The sequence below is a fragment of the Callospermophilus lateralis genome, chromosome 8 (assembly GCF_048772815.1).
Source record: "Callospermophilus lateralis isolate mCalLat2 chromosome 8, mCalLat2.hap1, whole genome shotgun sequence".
In the NCBI taxonomy this organism is placed as follows: domain Eukaryota; kingdom Metazoa; phylum Chordata; class Mammalia; order Rodentia; family Sciuridae; genus Callospermophilus; species Callospermophilus lateralis.
Window position 1 is genome coordinate 39,165,160 of NC_135312.1, and position 16,107 is coordinate 39,181,266.

The 16,107-nt window shown below is 41.2% G+C and overlaps 1 protein-coding gene across 1 annotated transcript in view; it reads right to left on the reverse strand.

The window, feature by feature from the left end:
* Positions 1-16,107, reverse strand: part of Scfd2 (sec1 family domain containing 2) — a 399,900-nt gene that overhangs the window by 83,845 nt on the left and 299,948 nt on the right. The window lies entirely within an intron of this gene.

The following is a 16,107-nucleotide window of genomic DNA, read 5'->3' on the forward strand; positions in this document are numbered from 1 at the left end:
CATCCTCCTGGCAGCCATCATTCTAATTTCTGTCTCTATGGGTTTGAGTACTATAGGTATCTTATATAAATGCAGACATACAGTATTTTGTCTTTTTATGAATGGCATGTGTTCAAAATTTACCCAGGTTGTCCATATTCTGCATCTTCAACCCACTTTGAAAAGGCATGTTCTTCACATTTCCCATCTTCTACCTTGGCTTTAACCTTCCTTCTAACTGATTCTCCACACTGGAGTCAGGCCTCTTCTACATGGAAATCCATCTAGCTTCTAGTTCTGGGACCTTTGCCTAAATCTCATTTAGGAACTGAGTCCTAAGAATGCCTCCTAGATAATAGTTTTGTTTTATTTTATTGTGATTATTTTTTGAGATGAGATTCTCACTAAATTGACCAGACTGTACTGGAACTTGTGATCTTCCTGCCTCAGTCTTCCAAATGGCTGGAATTATGGGTATGTACCACTGTGCTCAGCCTAAACCACATCTTCAGAGTGCTAACTAATGGCAGTCCTTGCTCTAAGCAATTTTACATATACTGTTTTATTTAATCTTCACAACATCCTTGAGAGGTAGGGACCACCTTATGTAATTCCATTTCACAGATAAGGAATCACAAGTTTAGAGGGAGGGTCAAGAATTTATGAAAGGAATACAGGACAGTCCTGGAATCCCAGCCTAGCAGCTCCAAGCATCCTGTGGTGTCTGTTAGTCCCTGCTGGTCCTGGCTGTCCTTCCACCAGGAAAGAGGTTCAGCTCTCTGTACTCCTCACATATCTCCAAATAAACTCACTTCTTCACCCAATTACAGCTGCAACTGATTCCTCTTGGAATCCCTTTCTGTTGTATTTGTCAGTTTGGGCCTGGGGGTGCCAGGTTTTCCTGAGCCATGCCTGAGCTTGCAGAGCCTACTGAACCCTGCCTTGACCACCTGGGCTCTGCATGATTCGGCCCCTTGCCCCTCCCCCTCCCTTCCCTATTCCACTTCTGTCAGTGTTGCTTTCCTTCCCAGCTCCAGCATACCTTTAGCCATGGTCCATTAGGTCATTCATTTCTTAATGTAATTATTTAACTACAGGACAGGTGGCTTCTTATGTCCCATCAACACTTTACTGAATAATCTAGAAGGCTGGCAATACACAATAATCAATCCAAAAGCCAAAGTGGTCCTATGATCTGGACATGGACCACTGTGTGCCAGGCACAGTGCTAAGCTGAACGTACAGGTGCGTCACCCAATTGTGTAGAGGGCTGCTGCTTGACATTTTAGATGCTAGGCACAGCATTCTCAGTAAAAGGCATGAAGTCAGAAGTGGCAGCAGGGAGGAGATGGGGTGCTTAGGATGACACCCTGCATTTAAAAGGGAACAAATCAGAACATGCAGGCACATTAGGTTGTACTATGGAGCTGGGCTTTGTTAGTGCCTGATTTTCTGATCTGTGGCCAGAGGGCAAACAGGTGATCAGATCTGCCTGCCTGTGTGTGGTTAGCATTGATGCAGTTGCAGCTGGCTGACATGGAACAGAGTCTATGATAAATTCTTCACTGCAACAGAGGAAGGCTGAGTAGAGGTGGTCGAGAACCGAGCCACAGGACAGTGGGCGTGATAACTGAGTTACACTTCCAATACCACAAGGCAGAATTGGACAGGGCAAGAAGGAAGCTGCTAGTTTGGGAACTGGTAGCACACTGTGTGTGTGTGTGTGTGTGTGTGTGTACGTGTGTGTGTGTGTGTGTGTGTGTGTGTGTGTGTGTTTAAGAGAGGGAGAAGGGGAGCAGGGGAAGGAGGGCATGTGTACATAAGAGATTCATGTACAGGCAACCAAACGTTATTTGGGGGTGGTGTTCTAGAATCACACCTGTTCTAGAATCACACACACACTCACTGCTTCTGTGAGGAGGAAAATGGTTGAGTAATTAGGGTTCATGATAGAATATGACACATTGAGGGGATCATAAAGGGCATCCTCAAACATCCACCTTGTCCTTCCAGGCACATGGGAGACATACAACTCTATTCCCTGCAGGTGACCTGGCGGTGACTCCTGTGGCTGGTGGAAAGCGAGCTGAGATCATGGTGTTGTTCCGGGCTGAGCTTTAAACCGCGTGTCTGTGATCTGCTGTTTCTTCTCCCCTGCTGCAGTGATGGCAGAAGTGCATGTGGAGATGGGGCCTGGGCTGGGGAGTGAGGGAGTGACTGACAAGCAGAGCCCTCTGCCGACCTGAGCTGGAGATGCAGAGAGGGAGAAGTGAATGTAGGCGGGGTAAGCCCCTCAGATTTGAGGGTAAGCCACTACCATGAGCCGTGAGCGTGATTTTGGAAAACATAAATATCGTGAGCCTGGACAAGAAGACAACATGCACAAGTGAAAATCACTGTTAAGCCGGACCAGGTGATGCACACCTGTAATCCCAGAAACTCAGGGGCTGAGCAGGAGGATCTCAAGTTCAAGTGGAGCCTTAATAAACTAGCAAGGCTCTAAGCAACTTAGACCTTGTCTCAAAATAAAAATAAAAAGAGGTTGGGATGTAGCTGAGTGACAGAACATCCCTGGATTCAAGCCCCAGCTCTGCAGGAAAAAAAAATCAGAATTTCTAAAATGTGCACTTTCCTTTAATATGGCTATATTTTCCCACTTAAAGAGAGCTGTAGGGATATAAAAGACAACCAGTAGTTACTAAGATTCTATTTAGGTGCAAATTTGAACTTAAGGCAGAGGCTCTGGTAAAGAAAGCACTGGGAGAAAGCTTCCAGATATGGCTGTAGAAGTGTACTGCTGTTGAGATGAAGAAACTCTGACCTGGCGGGAAAGTGTCACTTTGATAAACAGAATTTGTTAGGGGAGGTATTTCCCTTGTCTTTCAGAGCCAAGCAGAAAATTTCTTCCTTGGAAGTCTCAAGAAACTGTAGCTCTCCCTTCCCCGGCTCCTACTTTAATCAGAAGTGTCATCCAAATTCAGATAGCCACGTCCCAGGGCTTCACCTCCTCCTGAAGTCACAGAAAGTCCAGCAGAGAGTAAAGGCAGTTGGACCACAACTGAAAAGACAAAGCTTGATGACACTCAGAGAAAGCTGGGCTCAGAGGAGCCACTGTGCCAATGCACCCATAGCATGTAAGGAACTGGCATTCCTAAGGACCAAACACTCGGATGCCTCACTGTGGCTATCAGGTGAACCCAGAGTCTATAGCCCATCCCAGCTTTGTTGTTTACTCCCACTGAAAGGAATGACATTTGAGATTTTAGCATTAATCCTAACAGGCAGACTTGATTTGAATCCTAGCTCTACCATTTACTAGTTGGGTAACCTTGGGTAAGTTACTTTACCTCTCTGTGTTTAATTTTCTGATGTGAAAAATTGAGGTAATAATAGGACCTACTTCTTAAGGTTGCTGAAGGATTAAAGAGTCCTATTTGTAAAGTCCTAGCATGGAGCCTCACACACATGGAGCTCTGTGGCAGGCCAGCTGCTATTGCTGCTATTATTCTTATCCAAGTCCCTGGAACTCCCTTGAAATGGCAACTTTACTTTGAACTGTTGTCCCCACAGGAGAGTTAATTTTGCCATATGCCCTTGGCAGCAGAGAGAAACTTAAGGGCCTGTACATAACTGACGATTCTTGGAAGAAATTCAACTATTTTTGTACAATATTCATAGCATTATTAAGTGTCTGAAGGGGCCACTTACACTTGACTGCATTCTGTGGGAGAAATTATGTGCTATTATAGGACCATTTATGAAACTGAACAGCTGCTAGGGAATCCTTCCCAACAAGGTGAAGGGTCTACCACAATCCAGGCTCGGGTAGAGAGGGTCAGGTACAGAGGTCACATCCCTTGCCCTTTCTTAGGGCTGGGAGGCGAGAGCTTTGTGGGAAGAAGCAACACAGCATTATCAGGGAATCATGGCTGCAGCCAGCTGGGGTACTTTGGGATCCACTGATCTCACAGGCCAGACTACAGACCAGAAAAAAGACAGGCTGTCTGGTAGGGAAACTCTAAAAAAGAGGGCATCAGCTTTGCTTCTAGATTATTCCATCCAGTTAAAGATGGAAGGATTGGGGGAGACCCTGTTCGGGAATGATGACTGCAGGACTGGCTGGTTTCTCTTGTTCTGTGTTATCGGGAAGATGAATAGAGGGTGAAGAGAAAACAGACACCAAGGAGCTGTTGGGACCTCCAGAGCCCTGCTCCTGCTTCAGGTGTATGAGTAGGAAGCACAGAAGCCAGCGCCCTCCATGAAATCTTCTAGCCTGCCAAGGATAGACAGGCACACGCGCTGTGTCTGGCAGATGAGAAAACGCTCAAGCAAGGGTGTCGGATGTGTTGCTGGTCAGAAGCCTGAAGTGACACAAGAGATGAAAGGGGCTTGATTCTAAACTCAGATTCAGGATGATTTCTTTACCTGCTTGTTTTCTGTCTGCACCCAATGGCTCTATGGAACCAAGAGCTGCACTAAATGGACCACTTGGTTCACTGCTCTACCTCCAGCCTTAGAGCAGTGGTTGGCACACAGGAAGTGCTCAATAACTCCTCATGGGAAGGGTGAACAAAGGACTGAAAGAAGTATTGTGGAGAGGGAAGCAGGAAAACCAATGGCCATGTTCACTAAGGGAGAAATGCAATCAGGAGTCTTGGGGTCAAGGCCTAAAATGGAGGCTGATTCCAGAAGGTGTGAAGGGTCAAGGCTGAGGCAATGCTGAAAGTACTGTGGGGCAAGAGAGCATCCTCTTAGGCAGAATAACTGCATGGGAGCCCTGGCCACTGCTCTCCCTGGCCTCTGGTCCTATTCCCAAACGACCCTCTAGGCACTGCTAACGAACATTCTCATCAGAGTCTGGGAGAAGGGCCAGATTATGTATATCTGAGCCCAACCTTCCATGTGGAAAATTGCAGTGATACATCTTTCAGGGAGGATCAAATGCAAAGCATGTATATAAAACACCTGGCACAACACTTGGTGTACCATTAGCCCTCAAAAAAGGTAGCTATTATTGTTGTTTTGAAGATATCAAATTGTACCTATGGTTTATTTCTTTAAAATTTGTTTTTAGATTGTTTTTGTAATCACTGGATGCTTATTTGGATTCATTGTTTTAGAAAAATAAAAGGGCATATTTTGCTTTAAAACAAGAAAACAAACAGAAGGAAGCAGCAGCAGTGGATAAACATGGTTGGGACATGAATCGTGGAGAGCATGTGTGTTTATGAAGAGGGTCTTGGAATATCACCAAGGCATCCACAGCTCTCTGGTTCTAGTAAAACAACACTAAAAATGTGGCTTTTTTTTTTTTTTTTTTTTTAAGTATCACACTCAGGGTTAAGCAGGGGCAATAATTAGATTCCCAAGAAATATGTGTTTCCAGCCTCTATAAACTATTGAACTATTTTTCTTTGAAAGTAGTTAAAAGTATAAAGTAGAAAAATGGATTATTCAAAGGGCTAAGGAAATCATCTTGCAACACACCACCTGCCTGATCTTGGAGATGAGACTTCTCCCAAGCTGGCGGGTGTGACCCACACCCCCAGTGTGTAGGCTTGCCAGGGACATATGCAATGACACAACCCATATTCCTTTTTGTCTCTTCAATTTTCAGGATGTTCAGAAGTTGTCTTTACAAAAAGATAGATACATGGATTTTTTTTTCTTCTATGTCATTAAAACTTTACACTCACACACCCTAAAATGAGGTATTTCAAACATACAATAGCACAATAAAGTACTTTCCCATAATCAATAGATTTCATATATATGCACTTAAAGGTGCATTAAAAAGTCCGCTGAGAGACAAAAACCATCAATTCAGAAATAACAAGGTTAGTCTTGCCAGACAGAAAATTGCTATAGTAAAAAACCGGAACAAGCTTATAATACCTGTCCTGGCACAGAACCTCACATGCCTCAGGGTATGTTGTTATTGGCAACATAGTCAATCCCAATTATTTGCATTCATAAGATGAAGAGACATATACTTAATAGAAGAAAATGGCAAATCTAAAATCATGTTTGTTTTTCCTGTGAAAAGAAGTTAGAGACACTTATTTAGAAACAGAATAATCTGGGTTGGTTCCCATACCCCATGTCTCCCTCAACCCACCCAAGAGCAGAAACCTGAGAGTGGATCAGGACTTCTCCCTTCCCTTTGTTGTGCTTACCCCCTCACTCTTGGTTCCTCAGTACCAATCACTGCTCTATCTGCTCTCCACATCTAGGTTTTCAGATCCCCAGATTACTCCTTGTTGTGTCCTGCTCAGATCTATGGCATGCCACAGGTCCCAGGGCACCGTTTATACAGACTATAAGGTGGAGGGCATCTCCTGGAGTTGGGAATACCACAGACTTTTCTCACCCCATAGTCATCTTTTAACATGCAAATATAGTTATGGTGTTCTAATTCTTAAATCCTCAAAAAGGCATTAAAACGATGATGTTGAAGATGATACTAGAGCAGGTCCCTGTCCTATTTAAACATTTAACTTGTTTAGTTTTCACAATAGCCCAGTGTGTCAGGCACTATGATTATTCCCATTTTACAGATGACAAATAAGGTTCAGAGGTGTTAGGTAATTTGCCAAGATCATGTGGTTTCTATGGCTCCTTTTCTCTTAGAGGTAGAAGAGCACGGAGCAGGACTTAGGAGGGGGTAAAACTGGGCTGGTGTCTCCCAGGACTGCAGGAGTTATACCATGTAAAGAGGATTTAGTGAGGTCTCAATAAAGTTAGCTAACAATGTTATTATTTGTTTTTTAGGACACTGTTCAAATTTTATGGAGCACATGTGGAACATACCAGGAGTTTCATGACATGGCACCTGTCTTTTTACAATTTTGTCTCTGGCCACAGACCCTCTTGAACTCCAGCTATTTCCAGAGGACACTACTACTTCCTGTTTCTCTGCATACCTGACTCCTTTTCTTGAAATGCTTTCTTCTTTGGCAGGTAAATATCATTCACCCATCATGCTTCGCCTGGTCCTCCATACTGACGGAAGTACTTAGTTGCCCCAGAGCTCACAGAACCTTTCTTTATTACTTCACCCAGTTTCTGACATGATTTACTGATTTATTGATTTTGCATATGAATCTTCCTGCTAGACATAGCCCGTACTTGGTATGGTGCCTGGTGGATACTCAGCAAAGTGTAAAAACTGGATGGGATTGGTATGCAGAGGGCTCAGTTTCTAAATAAACCTATTTCAAAATTCACCTTTGTTTTTCTGGTACACTGATTTAAGAACATCTAATTAGTTATTATCTGCTATAGGCAATGGAAGAATTCTGGTTTGGGAGCCTGGGAATCTAAGATTGGAATTTTAACAACACCGTCCTGCTAATGAGAACAATATAAATTATAAAAATGCACTTTTAATAAAGGATGGTTAGAATTCCAATTTGGATACAAACCCACATGTAAATGCTGCATTCGGATAGAAAAGAGTGAGAGAGCAGTACATTTACTTTCTATGGAAGATGAAGTCTCCTGCCTGTTACAATTGTAGGCTTTAAGGCTTCTTGTATGGTATAAACATCCCTCTATTAATTGAAAACATACATCTCAATTAAAATATACATCTCAATTTCAAAGTACTGTATATTCCTGTAAATATACTTGGAAAAAATTTTTCCAGTGACTTGTGGCTAACCTCTCGTATTGTTTCAGGATCAGGGCATGGTAGAGGTTTATTAAAAGACAAATTCAAGAGAACTGCTATCTTTTCAAGGGAAATGGGAAGGTCATTGCTGGAAAGGAATAGCTCTCTATTTCATAGAGGAAGAAATCAAGGCTCAGAAGATTAATTTAATTTACTTCTCCAAATCACATCACCTTTAGGCAGAGGCGATAGCACATAAGAAGTCCCTGAATGAGAAAGAATGTGAGTGGGTGCAGGGTGAAGAAGGGGAGATGGTCAGGTTTGGTGGGCTGCCACCAGGGGTATGGGATGCATTCTGATGAAGCTGAAGGGCTTCCCACAAGGAAACAGTAGGTTCTGATCTATGTTTTCAAATACAAATATAGTATCACACTGCTGCTAGGAGGGGAAAGACCAGCTGGAGACTCTTAAAGTTGTGCAGGTATGAGATTATGGTAGTCCAGCTGAGAGTGTGATGATTGAATTGGAAAGAAGGGGTGGATTTGAGATACATTTTGGAATTGGAATCAAAAGGATTTGTGGGAGGTAAGAAGAAGGAAAGATCAAAGACGACTTTGACGTTTCTGGTTTGGGCAGATGGTGTTCCTGTTTATAAGACTGGAAGATACAAGTACAAGGAATGAAGAAACTGGCTTTGGACATGGTTATGTAAAGCTAGAAATGGAAACAGTGCAACAGAGGTTGCAATGCATGGTACCTGGCACTGAGCAGGCATGACGGTGGTGATGTTATTACCACCAGTGCCCCCATCACTACCACTCAAGGAGAGTTACAAAGGCCCAGGGGACAGATCTGAAAGATGATACAGTTTGGACAAAAGCCAGTTTAACTACACTGTGACAGGAAACTCATGCAAATGCCTCAAACTTTTGGTATAAAAATGGCATTCATTGAAATGACATGATTTTGATGACTCTTCTATATAAGTAGTCAAAAGCATGCTCTGGATTATAACTAGTACTGATCTAAAGTTTGAACAGAATTTGTTACTGAACTTTTCCACTCTTCCAAAGTAAACAGCTTTAATTCATAATAAAGAAAAAATAGCATAAATACTACCATTCCTATTTGATTGGTCCATTCTCTAAAAATGGATATATCTACAACATAGTTCCAAGTGTCCCTCACTGTCAGTGGAAAAGGGTCTTCCATTGTCATCTTAGGAGAGCACACCTTTCCTGCCTGCCCCGCCACTCCTTTCCTGAACATCTTGATTTGGGCAGGCTGAGTGCTTGGCATTCCTCTACTGCTCTCTACTGTTCAAAATCATTCAGCAGCTGGATACATGTCCACACATGGCAATGCACTGGGGAAAAAGTAGCAACCTTTATTTTCTCTATCTATACTTCATCCAAATTTATTTTAGAGAGACATACATGACAGAAATAGTCAAAATAATGGCCCACACGGGACAACAAATACTTTTAAGAAAATCCAGCCTCATGGAATTCCATTCGGCATTATTTATGGTCACTATTCTCTACTCTCTCAGAGAAGGTATTTTTATTGAGCTCCAGTGTGAACTATTTGATCCCTTGCTTTATTGTGATGGCTTTTGACAATGTTACAACTTGAAACACTTACACAAGGCATTGTTCAACTTACACAGGCATTGTTTCAATCCTTCAACCTAAAGCCTAGATGTTTGCCAGAGAACAGAGTCTATGAAAGTTCACGAATAAAGGGACAGAAGGACATGATAATTCTTTATACAGCCACATAAGGACACCAGATCCTAGAAAACCAAATTCAAATGTTCAATATATACATCTGCCATTTTTGATGCTTATAGAATGGGTTTTAATAATGGACACACCTAAAAGCACCATATGGCAGAGATTTGTGATAATATTTATAACTCTTCTTTCGTGTTAAATGATTTAAAGGGGGGAAGAGTCACATTTTAAAGCTGCCAAAATAGTTTCAAAACTGTAGCTGTGTGTGTGTACCTGTTTACACAAATGTTCAAAGACAATTTATTTATTTTAGCTTAGTGGAAATTTATCTCAAATGCCAAGATCTAAATTAAACTGCTTTGACAACCTACATATTCCAGACAATTATTATTTTTTTAATTTAAATAAAACACAGTGGCTCATAGAGGGTCTGTGCTCAGTTCCAAGAGCTAAGGGCTCAATTTCCTTGATCCTTTCAATAATTTGTCTATTTTACATTACAGAACCTAATAGTTTCTATGTTTTAGACTTTGAAACCCATCTAGATCATGAAAATGGTGACCTCTGCTGGAAAAAAATCAAACGAAACTACAGGCACAAACTCTGTCCTTTGTTTCTAGTTTGGTTTCATTATCTGGGATATGAAAAAAAAGAACTATTTGCTTGCTTTAGGAGTAAGTCTAGTATCCTTGCTTGCCAGAAGCAGACTCTCATTAAGACAGGTGCTCCACCTGGTCTCCTCTGTCCTGGGGAATTTAGACTGTTTTGTGGGACATCTCTTTTCCTAAGTCTCATCTCAATTATTAATTCCTCATAGCTTTCTTCCCTTCCTCCATCTCTCCTTCTCTCTCTCCCTTTCTTCTTCCTTGGTGAATATGGATCATAGGAATTTAAAACTAAAACATGTCACAGAGTTTGATTTTAATCTGGAAAGACATGCTATACTCCAGCAATCAGATTCTGGGATAATCCCTGAATCCTTGCTATCCACTTTTAATCTGAGTTGCTTTCAATGGGTTTCTCTTCTTTAATATCAAATATTCTCTAAGACAAGACATGTTTAAAATTGTCATTTTGATAAATAAATTCTGGGGAAAAAGATACCTTACATAAAATACCCTATCATATTCTGCTAGCATTTTAAATTCTCTTAAAAGAAGTACCATCTATTGTATTTGATTTTGCTTGGTCAATTTTAGAAAAGTTGGTTATTTTTCTTTTTTAAAATTATTATTTTAATTGTACAGATTTATGTGGTACAATGTGATAATGTAATACATGTATCCAGTGTATAATGATCAAGACAGTGTAGTTAACATTTCTTATACATTTGAAATTTGAAATTTTTTTCATTAACATAAAATTATAGATATTCATGGGGTTCAGGGTGATAGTTCAATACATATATACAGTATGTACTGATGGCTTCAGGGTAATTAATGTTCTCCTCTTCTTATCATTATTTTGTGTTTGGAGACTTTAAGTCTGTCTCTTCTAGTTATTCAGAAAATACATAATATATCATTATAAACTCTAATCCCCAACTGTTCTGGAGAGCACTGGAATCTATCATTTCTATCTAGCTATGTTGGGATGCCTATTGTTTAAGCTCCCACTCTGCTTCCTCCCCACCTTCCCAGCCACCAGTAGTCACTATTATACGTTTTGGTTGATTTAAAAAAAAAAAACATATCCACATGGGAGAGAACAACAAGTATTAGTCTCTCTGCTTCTGACTTATTTTACTTAGTATAATGTCCTCCGATTTCATCCATTTTGCTATAAATGACAGAATATTACTCCTTTTATGGCTGAATAATATTCTTTTCTCTCTTTCCATTTCTTTATCTATTAATCCATTGAAGGACATTTAGGTTGATTTACCATCTTAGCTATTGTGTTGCAGTGAACATGGGCATACAGGTATCTCTTTGGTAGACTGATTTAAACGTCTTTGGATATATGACCTGTTGGGAGTCACCCTGGCTCCAAAGACTAACTTCCCCATCCCCCGAGAAGAGATGTCCAATGGTAAGCCCTGCTGGCTCACATGATCCTAACCCACCAATCAGACTAGCCCTACTGGCTCACATGATCCTTACTCACCAATCAGACTAGCCCTGCTGGCTCACATGATCCTTACCCACCAATCAGAAAGCACCCCATGCCAACTGTCAAACTGTTCAACCATTAAACTATCATAACTGTCAAACCACCCCTGGTTCTATAAATATGCAGAGCTGTTCCTCAATAAATGGGCATTTTCTCTTACGACAAGCCTTGATCGTTCTTTCATGACCAGAAGTGGGATACCTGGATCAAATGTAAACCTAATTTTTAGTTTCTTGAGTGCCGACTCCGACCAGCAGAGTCAAACAAAAGAAAGACAAGGACCCCGTGGAACTGTGACAGGTTTTATTGAAGGCGCAACAAGAGGAACCCGGTACCAAGAAAGTGCGTAGTATATATAGGACATAGGAGCCAATCACAGAGGAGGTCACATCTCAACCTTGTGGACACATAATAGGAAAGACAGGAAGCATTTATTGGGCCCGAGCTCTTGTGGTTTCTACCGGCCAATGGGGTGGACTTCCTGGTACAGGCACAAACTTGTTTACGCCAAAGGCGGCTGATTTGGCCCAAAACCAAGCCCCATCTTTCCTTGGGCAGGGGACAACCCTAGGCCACAGGAACTGTCCCCGACACTTGAGGAGGCTCCATCCTGTTCTCCATAGTGCCTATACCAATTTATATTCTCATCAACAATGTATGAGACTTTCCCTTTCCCCACATCCTTACCAGCTTTACTTTTTATCTTTCTGATGGAGTGAATAGGGTTATCTGTTTACTGCTTCTGTGCAAAGCAGCTGTAGTGCTTGAGTCCATGGAAGAGAATGTAAGTGAGTGGTAGAGTATTCAAAATGCATGCTTCAGTCCCATTGGGCCAGGTTGCCAAACAGGAAGCCAGTGACATGTGTCATAAATATGACCCCCTGAATGAATTACTCCAAAGGCACTTTTTTGTAAGACTCTAACTTTGGAAAGGCAGAGACTGTGTCATATATGTCCATATTGAAATAAAAGGAAGGAACATATATAATACTAGAATCACTGATAAAACAAGGTGAAGAATTTGAATGTTGGCTTGTCTTAAAAAGTAACTTTTCCTGCTGCTTTATAAAATAGTGATCTCAGTACTCTGTCTCAAAGACACCATTGTTATGAGTGCTGCTCAAACACTCCTATGAGTATCCAACGCCCTTTTATTTCTTTGTCAGAGAAGCAAAAAGTGCCTGGCTGATTGACACTGGAATCAAATGCTTCCCAATGGAATTAAACTTGTAAAAGAGCTCCCAAGGGTTCAAGTTGCTCTGAAACCAGGGTCTCTTGAGGACATATATGACCTAAGAGTGACTATTATATGATAGAATGAATGGGAAATAGTTTATCAGTTGTGATTCCTAAACAAGTCTAAGTAGTTCTTCTTGTGGTTGATCACCAGTGACAAACCCTTAGGTCAGCAGAGGCCTAAAGTCATCTATCATTCTGATATAAAGGGAGAGGGGCTTGTGCAATGTTTAACCTCAGCTTCCAAGTATTTGAATTTGAGTCCTCTTTTCTTCAGGGACTGTCTTCAACTTTCCAAAACAACTTTAATGAAATGCAGCTGGATTTTGTACCTTTCCCAATAATGTAGGAGATGAAGAAAATAATTTTGCTTACTTGCCCACACCTTTTATAAGGCAAAGTGCAAGTAAACTATCAAAACCTTCTGAAACTTATTAAGCTGAATTCTGTCACCAGTAACAACACATTTTATAACTAAAAAAAAAAAAAAAAAGCTATGAGGAATTTTGAGCAGGACATGGGTACTTAAAAACACAACTCACTCATTTAATTGGGAACCATACAACTAAGCCTCAGACAATTTAAGTTTTAAAATTTCTCCTGGGGTTTTAAGAGTATTGATCATAAAATATTTACTTAATATTGTTGGACTGTGTGACTGCTTCCTGGCATTAGGAGTAATCCTTGCCCTGCTCTTATTCAGCTCAGAGAGCTGCACAGAATATTAAGCATGCATTAGTGAAAACCAGATGAACACCCAGCATTCTTTAAAATTTTGGGGACCTTCCTAATGTAGCAAAGTCATTTTAGTTATTTCCAGTAAATATTTATTTCACTTGGCATGGTGCTTAGCTCCATATTTTATTAATTAGCCTTATGTTTCATCCTAAATATTAAAATAGAAAGCTTTCAAGTTACTAAGGATCCTGAATGCATTTCTAATGAAATGCTAATTTCAAATTGGTGACTTTGGGGATTTGGGTGTTGATAAATTTGAGGGTGTTTTGGAGAGGTGTCTACTGCCATGTTGCAGCATGTTATAAAACCATGACAGTTTTATTCTATTAAGAAATCACACCCCCAAAGGTGTTTGGAAAACTTCCTTTAGAAGATTGCAAAATGCCAGATGTAAATGTTTTCATTTAAAAAATTAGTTTAGGAACACAAACATCAAATGTTTGTGATTTTAGAAGACCCAAGTAGCTGTCTGGAATTCTGGGTCAAAGACAGCAGGTTAGGGTCACATTAGGTTTAAAACAGTTTCTCCAAATATGCAACAGATGATGCTCTGCACATCCAGCTATGTTCCCCCATTCTAGAACAAAGCCCTAAACACACTCAGGGGTTTCCAATCAGATAAGCAAAATGCCAAGGAGAGGTGGGGCTGTATGTGGAGATTTTTAAAGGTGCTGATCTCCAAGAAGTAACTTCTAAGACACTGAAAGGACATAAATGGTGTGCAATTCTATATATTCTGCTCTTGCTCTTGCCCCTCTTGACATTGTGGTGGTGGAGACACATCTGAGCAGATCCTATTCTAGCCTTGTAGCCAACTCTCTCTGCAACCCTGGAGGGAAGATACTGCTGCACTTCTTCCTCTTCTCTCCCTTCCCTAGGCTACAGAAAGGAAAATGATATAAGGTTTTCTTAAGGTTGTTGATCATATGTAAAGTTTGGAGCTTCTTTTACCTTCTACTTTGCATATCAGGGTCATGTTCTATGCTATGAATCTCACTCTGTGACTTCCATGACTAACAATGAAGGCCCTGAGTGTAGAATGAGTGAATAAGTATTTTCTCAGCTACCATCGTGTGCTGGGTGCTGCAGGGAATGAGCCCATAAGTAAGACTCCATTCCTTGACTCATGCAGTTTAGGATCTAGTCATGGGTTTGCAAAAGTACCTAATTTAATAATTTATATCTCGGAGAAGGGGCCCAGCAGCCCGCCCGCATGGTAGACAGACCACCCCAATTGGAGGAGGGGCCCAGCCGCCGCCTGTGCCTGCATGGTAGGCAGACCACGCCACCTTGAGAAGGGGCCCAGCGGCCCGCCTGCACAGTAGACAGACCACCCCAGCTGGAGGAGGAGCCCAGCCTCCCGCCTGTGCAGTAGACAGACCACCCCAACTGGAGGAGGGGCGCTGCTGCCCGCCCGTGCAGTCATCTGACTGAGCTCTTGACAAACATAAGGTTTCCCTAACACCCCCCACCTCATCAAACACCTTATGAGAAAAATTGATGGAACTCATCTTGGAAAATCCCACCAACACTTAAAACCCACCAACCGGTTGGCATGGCTACCAGCGCGGTTCTGCAGCGGATCAGGCACCTGGTTTACATCTCAGAGAATAAGAGTAGAGAGGCCACAGGTGGAAGCTCAAGTCCTCTCATACTGACTACCACCACCATCCTGAACCCAGAGACTCAAGCTAGGAATAGACAACACCACCAACTGGAAGAAATGAAAACAGAGTTCTGAGAGACATTGTTTTTCTTTCTTTTATTCTCTTCTCTCTCTCTTTTCATCCATTCATCCAGTCTCCTCTACCCTTCCCCCTCTGGTCCTCGCAACCTCAACATATGTGAAACCAAAATTAGGCATGAAAAAGGTTTTTAATAACTGAATCATCAGAATAATATACTATAGAGGAATTGCATATGCCCCACCTCCCTCCCCCCTTTTTATTTCTTTTCTTTTTTCTCTTCTTTTCTTTTTCCCACTCTCTTTTTCTCTTCCTTTCCTTGTTATTTGTTTTCCTCCCTCTTACTCCCTCTATCCCACTTGCAACCCCATAAATTTTACTATTCATAAGTAGGGTAATCTTATAAATACAGATAGGAATTTGAATCTATACATTCTTCCACAAATTACCCATCTATTGGTAAGAGCTTTCCAAAGTTACTAAGTTACATTAACCCTATACCCTCACTCCTTTCCCCCTAAATATAACATCTTACACCTGAAATTCAGTTTTCTTCAAGCTACCAGAAACGGTAATGCCTTTCATGAAACTAATGACTATAGTTGTAAACGATAATTGAAACCAACATTGGTAGACATAGAGTCTAGCTATAAATGTAGTAATAAGGAAAATGTGTGCTTAGATGATGTATTATTGATATTGAGAACTGTTAACATTGTCTTTCTCCACAAAAGGGAGAATTTGCAACTATACAAGAGCAATATAAATATATAGGGGGAAAATTCAATAACACAACAGTTTCACAAAGCAGAAAGAAACGTGAGCAGTATGAAAAGACAAGAAAAGAAAGGACCACAAGCAATGCAGGTCAACTCAACTTTAGAAGAGGTAATATCTGCAGCAGATGGAATGTCAGATAAAGAATTCAGGATATACATGCTTCAGATGATCTGGAGTCTCAAGGAAGACATTAGACAGCAAAATCAGACAAGAAAAGATCACTTTGACA